This window comes from Rattus norvegicus, chromosome 10 (assembly GCF_021556685.1).
Source record: "Rattus norvegicus strain SHRSP/BbbUtx chromosome 10, alternate assembly SHRSP_T2T, whole genome shotgun sequence".
NCBI lineage: Eukaryota > Metazoa > Chordata > Mammalia > Rodentia > Muridae > Rattus > Rattus norvegicus.
This window is the reverse complement of record NC_141543.1, coordinates 103,386,267-103,393,525: the sequence shown is the minus strand read 5'-3', so window position 1 is coordinate 103,393,525 and position 7,259 is coordinate 103,386,267. Positions and strand designations below refer to the sequence as shown.

Genomic DNA, 7,259 nt, shown 5'->3' with positions numbered 1-7,259 from the left:
AGAAGAGGGATGGCTGTGTAAATGAACTTGTGCTCTTCATGCTTACACATGTTTATCTGTGTGTCATTTTGTACCCCATGCATGCCCGAAGTAGTCATTTTTGGCAATTAAAAGGTCAAGGAAAGAGCTTAATCACAAGTTTGGCCTAGAAGTATATCTTCTGGAACATATGAATCAACATTTTACTTTTCACTATCCACAGGCACTCTGCCTTCTGGGTTTAGTCTTCCATAATCGCAAGTAATAGAAACAATGTTATATTACTTTATAAGTTCGTTTTCTCATCACTGTGACTACAGATCTGACAGAAACAACTTCAAAGAGGATTTAGTTTTCTTATGGCTCTGTCATACATCAGGGTGGAAAAGTCAAGGAAGGGGGTTCTGTCTCTGACAGGGTAGCTTCTAGCATTGCCTATGAAAAGGCACCAACCAGGAAGCAGAGGGTTCTTGAGTTGGGATTGGGGCGTGACTGCAAGGTTCAGGGCCACAAGTCACCTGCTTTTTATAAAGAGAACCATCGGCTCAGGATTCTACAGCCTCATAAATAACATCACTATTTGGGGACCAATTGTTCCAACATGTGAGTTTGTAGCGAACATTTCACATCCAAACAGCATTTATTGAAACATAAATATCAATAAATAGCAACAGCTTTTATTGCAATATAGATAGCTATACCAATAAATGACAATAACATTGCCAGTGCATAAACAAAGTGTCTTTGACGCAAATAATGGAGTATTAGTCAACAGTAAAGAGTGACATTCTGACACATGCTGGAATATGCACAAAACTTGACTTTATAGTGTTAAGCTAAACAAGGAGGCGACAGGTATGAGATTCTAAGACTGACTCAATTCACAGTGACATAAAATATAATACTGATTATTGAAACCTAAAATGTGAATAGACAGGGAATTAGGGCTTCAACTCTAATCTCTTTTTAGGGAAAGTCAAATTATATAAGAAAGGAGAATAAGAAAAGCTAGTTGGTTGTAATTTTTCTTTCAACATGTATTTATTTAATATACATTGTAAGGGTTCAAGCAGACTTAATTAAAAAAAAACAAATAAAACAAAAACAACAGCATAGCTCAGAAACCACGGAGAAAGGCCAGACGATCTAAGAAAAGAGACGACACAAGAGAAAGCTGGAGAGCTGGCGTCAGGGCTCTTGGTTGGAGACCTGCTTTGAATAGGGTTCTTGCAGGTACTTCTTAAATGCTGTGGGGTTTTTCCAGAGCTCTGTAGCATGTGTGTTCAAAGGCTCTCGATGTTGGGTTCTCCTAGCAGGCTCTGGATGGAGAGCAAGATGGTCCTGACACCATACAGTGCAGACCACTTATCCTTGAGGATGTCCCGGCAGATGTTGACCTGGGTGTCCATGTTGGGGTGGTAACAGGGTGTGAGGAACTTCACTGTGGGTACGTTGTAAGGGTAGCCACTGGGGAACTCTAGGGAGAGTTTATACTTCAGGTCTTCATATATGGTGCCAGCCGCTCCGTGGATGGTCCCTAACCATTTGAACAGGTTGTCTGATTCAGGGAAGGTGGAAATTCCTTTGTCACCAGACATCATGAGAATCATCAGCTCCTGCTGTAGCCTCTTGCCCACAGGGTCCCAGGTGCCGCCCCCGCAGGGTTCTGCTCCTTTGGGCAACACTGGCTGCAACTGGGTCGAGGTTCTGCAAGGCCATCCCAGAGGTGCTGGCACAGGGACTGGAGTGTGGAGACCTGTAATGTTTACAAAAAACAACAGTCTGAGACCATGTTCATATTTGTATTGATTGATTTTTACCATTAATTTAATTTGTGTAACTTAGGACAAGGTCTTGTCATGCGGCATCCAGTGTCTCAGACCCTTACAATCTCCCTGACAACCCTCCCTAATGCTAGGATCACAGGCATATGTTGCTATGCCATACTTCAGTTTACATCTTATTGACTAACTTGAGCCTGTGTATTATGTTCATGTATGTTTGTGTGTGTATGACATGTGTCTGTGAGCAGATGCATGCATGTGAAGGCACACATGCGGATATCAGAGGATAACATGCTGGAATTGGTTCTTTCATTTCAGTGTGGACTCCGGTGACTTAACTCAGGTTGTCAAGCTTGACGGCGAGGGTCTTTACCCACTGAGACATGTCATTAGCTCTCACTCAGAAACTCAGACAGACAAATTATAGATGATTGATATGTAGGTGGATAGATGATAGATTGATAGATGTACATATAGATAGATGATAGATAGAAAGATGGACGATAGATAGATGATAGATATTAAATAGAAAGATGGATAATAGATGATAGATAGATAGATAGATAGATAGATAGATAGATAGATAGATAGATAGATAGATAGAGATAGACAGGTAGATGTTACAAAGTTTCATAATTTTTTTTTCTTTTTTTTTTCTTTTTTCTTTTCCCGGGGCTGGGGACCGAACCCAGGACCTTGTGCTTCCTAGGCAAGCGCTCTACCATTCAGCCAAATCCCCAACCCCAAAGTTTCATAATCTTAATCCCATCATTGATTTACCGGTCAGTTCTTTCCCCTTAGCAAGGCTGTGCCACCTGTGAAGACTGTCTCCATTGTGAAGTCACGCAAACGCCTAAGTGCTGTTCACCCACCGCTGCCCTCTACAGGGCTTCAGCAAGTGATGAGTCTTGGATGGGTAACTTAGCCTCCTTGGGAATCTTGAACAGGATTAAATAAGAACTTCCCATTTCAAATCACTATCGTCCTTCTTGCATTCCCTTTGATCTGGGTATTTACATTTCTCTTCCTGGGGAACTTTAGACATTCTTGCAAGACTTGGGGGGGGGGTGCGGCACTTAGAACTCTTTATGCTGCAAGCTCTCTCTGCTTCTTGTTCTTGTGCACTTCTACTGGACAAGAGAAAAAGACATCATTTCATACAGAGCCTCCTTCCAAATCTTCTTTTGGATTTTTTTTGCTCAGATTATATAGGGGAAATTCAGGTTCTCCGTGAGGACTTCTTAATGGGGATTTGTTTTGAAAACTGGACGTGAAATTGGGTCACATACACTTTCATATCTGATACTGTTGTCTCGGCAAAACTGAGGTAGGCAGAGTCTAATTCTTCTGTCCTACTTTGAGATTCCTGACTCAATGTCTAGAATGTAAGGCCAGCTAGTCAAGGAGTCAGGTATAAGGCAACCACAGAGATCTGAAGCTGGGCTTTGGTACTGTTTCTCCTACTTATGGAGGAAGTTAGCTATAAGGAAAATGAGCCGATTGTAACTACACCCTAGTTGTCATGTCTCCTGAAGATCAGAGCACTCTTTTGTTGTTTGTCACCATTGAGTCTACTTGGCTCTTCCCGCTCTATCAGACACTAAGACATTCACTCTTTCCCAGTTGCCAAACATACAAACATATGAAGTATACAAGACGGGGACCCTGCCTGCCTTGTGGCCTTCATGAGAGGATCATGCAAGAGAACACTCTAGAAAGGAGATCCATATCTCATAATTTGAGAGGTGGAAAAAACAAACACCTTACCTCGTGTATATGCGTCTCATTTCACAAATATTTATTACAGTCTTTGAAATCCACAACTTAGTGTCAACTCTATTGGTAACCCCCTTCAAGACAGCTCATGCCACTCTTTCTAATCTTTCTCTTCAATATAAAGTTTGCTTTGTTGAGTAGGCTGCTATGAAAACTGTCTCTCTTGCCTGAATTCATTGAAGAAGACAAGGGGAACCCCATAGGAAGAATAACAATATCAACCAACCAAATCTTCCAGAGCTCCCAGGGACTAAAACACCAACCAATGAGTACACATGGAGGGACCCATGGCTCCAGCTGCATATGTAGCAGAGGATGGCCTTGTTGAGCATCAATTGGAGGAGAAGCCCTTGGTTCTGTGAAGGCTTGTTTCCCCAGCGTAGGGGGATGCCAGGGCATTGACATGGGAGTGGGTAGGTGGGAGTGGGAGCATCTTCATAGAAGTGGAGGGAGGAGAGATGAGATAACATTTGAAATATAAATACATAAAATATCCAAAGGAATAAAAGGGCAGTGGAGAAATCTTCAGCCAGTAGCAAATGCACCGAGAAAGAGGATAGGGGAAAAGCCAAAGCAGGTGGGCAACGATAGCAGCTTACTTGAGACACGGTGAATGCTTGGAAGGAAGAGATCAGTGAGTAGATTTGGGAAGTTTTAAAGAGATATAATAGAGATAATTATTGATTTGACTGTTGAGAGCAGCGAGTGGTGTGGGGGGTGGGGAGAAAGAATGGGAAAAGTGGTTAACTCTGATCCCTGTAGCTTAGCCAACCAATGGAGAAAAGTAGCCCTTTTAAAAGAGTGTGAGACTGCACCACTCTGCAGGAGGAGTGTGGATTGGGTGGGGGCTGAGTGTGTGAATAGGGAGATTTGTGAATGAATTGTTTTGTTTGATGAGTTCTAAGTTTTACAGTTGTATTTATGAGCCTGGAGTTTGGGAAGGGTTCAGGATAAGAGCTATAAATTTAAAACTCATCTGCGGAGAGATGGTTTTTAAATCCCTGAGATTGGAAGCGATTAGTTAAAGGAAAGTGTCCTTAGCGAGCAGGAGAAATTCTAATGGGGTATCTTTGACACTAATGCTTAGCGTCTTTTGGGAGGTGGATCAAGAGCAAGAGAGGATTAAATGAGTTCAATGAGATGAATTGTCACAGGAAAGTGAGTTATGAGACCTGACCAAATTGACTAACAAACAAAGAAGTCAGATAAACAGAGAAGCAACAGGATAGAAGTGGGAAAGTAGACAAGAGAAGCAGAGAGAGAGAGAGAGAGAGAGAGAGAGAGAGAGAGAGAGAGAGAGAGAGAGGAAGAAGAGGAGGGGAGGGGAGAGGGGAGGGGAGGGGAGGAAAGGGAAATGGAAGGGAGGAGGGGAGAAGAGAGGAGAGGGAGAGGAAAGGAAGGGGACATTTTAGAAGGGGCCAAGTGCTGTTTCATCAATATCATTAAAAAGGGTTGTTTCTTTTTACTTTAGTTGAGTGATTCAAGATCACTGAACTGTAGTGCTGAATGGGTTGAGTGGAGACTGACCATTTTCCTTTTTATACATTCCTCTCAATTTTCCAAAAGTGACATATCATCAGAATGAAGACACGGTTAATTACTTTGCCAAGGAATACTTGAGATCTCTGTAAATGATAAGGATTTGCGTCCTTTGAAGCAAAATCAAAGTCACTGGGAGAGAAGGGAATGGGGAGATGATCACTCATGGACAGAGAGTAGAAAACAAAAATAATTATCAAGGCAGATGAGGATTTTCTCTTTAAAAACTGGTTCTACACTACAAAACAGTTATTATGATAGAGAATTCTTAATAGACATTTTACCAATAAAGTAGAATTTTCGTTACCTTTGGTTGGCTTTGTTTTCATTATAAGGCATCATTGCTCATCTTCTAACATAACTAATTGATTAATTACTTTTGATTTTAATGTTTTAAATTTCTCTCTCTCCCTCTGCCTCCCTCCCCCCTCTCTCTCTCTGTATGTATGTTTGTATGTATGTATGTATGTATGTATGTATGTATGCATGCATGCATATATAGGTATTTGGGGAGACCTGAAGAACATGCCAGATATCCTGGAAGTAGATGTTGTTTCTGAGAACTAAACTTTGGTTCTCTGCAAGAACGGTACATGCTTTTAACTACCCAGCCATCTCTGTATCCTGACAGTATATGATCATTGATCAAAATTCTGGAGACAGAAATGTCAAAGATGATGGTACCAGCATTTGGGGTCTATTAAGGACCTTTATCCTAGTCCTTGAATGACAGGATGTCAAAGGATAGGATTAAGGGATATTTTCCACACACTTTTTTATTTTTGTCTTTGAAGACCCTGCCCATATCAACCAGTTCCTCCCAAAGTCCCCACCTTTGAATACTTTTGCAGGGGAGATAAAGTTCTTTTAAAAAGTTGTCCTCCATCTAAACTTTTTCTTCCTGAACTGACTTTTCCTACAAGTAATAAAAATAATTTATCTATTTTGAAGTTCAGTTTATAAAAATTTCTGAAACCCAACACATTTTAGTGATTTCTTGAATACTACAAATGTCTTACTTAAAAAAAAAAATTACAACACCATATGTGCGCAGTTCCCATGAGTAGGTTTCAGGGAAGTTTTAACAGTTAATGTAGGTTTTTTCTTTCTTTTGAAAGCCAGCCTGCGGGTTTAGTGCTTATTAAAGTAAGAGACTGAGTGTAGAAGGTTGATTGAAGATTTGAAATGGGAGCTGCACTAAAAGCTTAGTGATGGAGCGCTGCCAGAAAGCCCCCCTAAACTAGCCTCCTACTTACCAAAACCTGTTGATACAGTCCCTGGATTCGTCGTCTTCCATATGCTTCGGTCACGTAGACATACGGGAGACCAGGCCATCATTATTCTGTCTCTGAAGGTTGCCTTCAAATACTATGCCAAGTAAGCGACTATTGAGAAGATGGAAATGTTTTCTATCTGAATCATTCATTCTGTCTTTCCATGACACAAACCCTCTCAAAGTACCAGATGCAAGCCTTTAATTTTTAAAAATCCAAGCTGTGTGGTGGAGTCCACCCAAGTATTAAAAACACAAACCCTGTAGCCACAGACTGGCCGGTCTGAAAGCAAAGCTATGTGTGAAGTCTGACACGGCTTGTCCACTCCAAGCAGCGAAGACGACGCTCCCACTGACAATGAGGCAGAGCAGTCTCTGCGAAGGCACACAATGCACTCATTGTTGTTCACGACGTCGGGTCTTATCAGCCGGAGCTAGAGGATGTATCCAGAGAGGTGAAAAACACATTCACAGACATAAGAAAGACAGCCTAGCCAACCTACCTGATGGCCTGGCAGAGTTGGACCCACAGAACACATCATGCAAGGGCTGGCATGGTGTAGGAGAATCTATAATGAAGAGCATGTAGAGTTCAACGAGGACCTCCGGTGTAGGGTTTGATAGTCAATACCACAATGTGACCACAAAGAAGTGAAGATTCTCCTAAGAACAACAAGATGCTGCATTATAAAATGGAGGGAGTTGCATGCCATATCCACATGACAAAAGTGTGGGCTTATAAATACACAAATGAAACACACACACACACACACACACACACACACACACACACACACCCTCTGATATTCCTGAGTTAATGTATTTTAAAAATCTATGTTTTATCTTTGCTGCTCTGACTTCTTCTAGGTGACACCCTACCTTTGCAGGTGACACTTCTGGGCAGCCCT

The 7,259-nt window shown here is 41.6% G+C and overlaps 1 pseudogene; it reads right to left on the bottom strand.

Moving 5' to 3' along the window:
- Positions 1–1,101: 1,101 nt before the first annotated feature.
- On the bottom strand, positions 1,102–1,698 carry Ube2c-ps1 (ubiquitin-conjugating enzyme E2C, pseudogene 1; annotated as a pseudogene).
- Between the last annotated feature and the right edge of the window lie 5,561 nt (positions 1,699–7,259).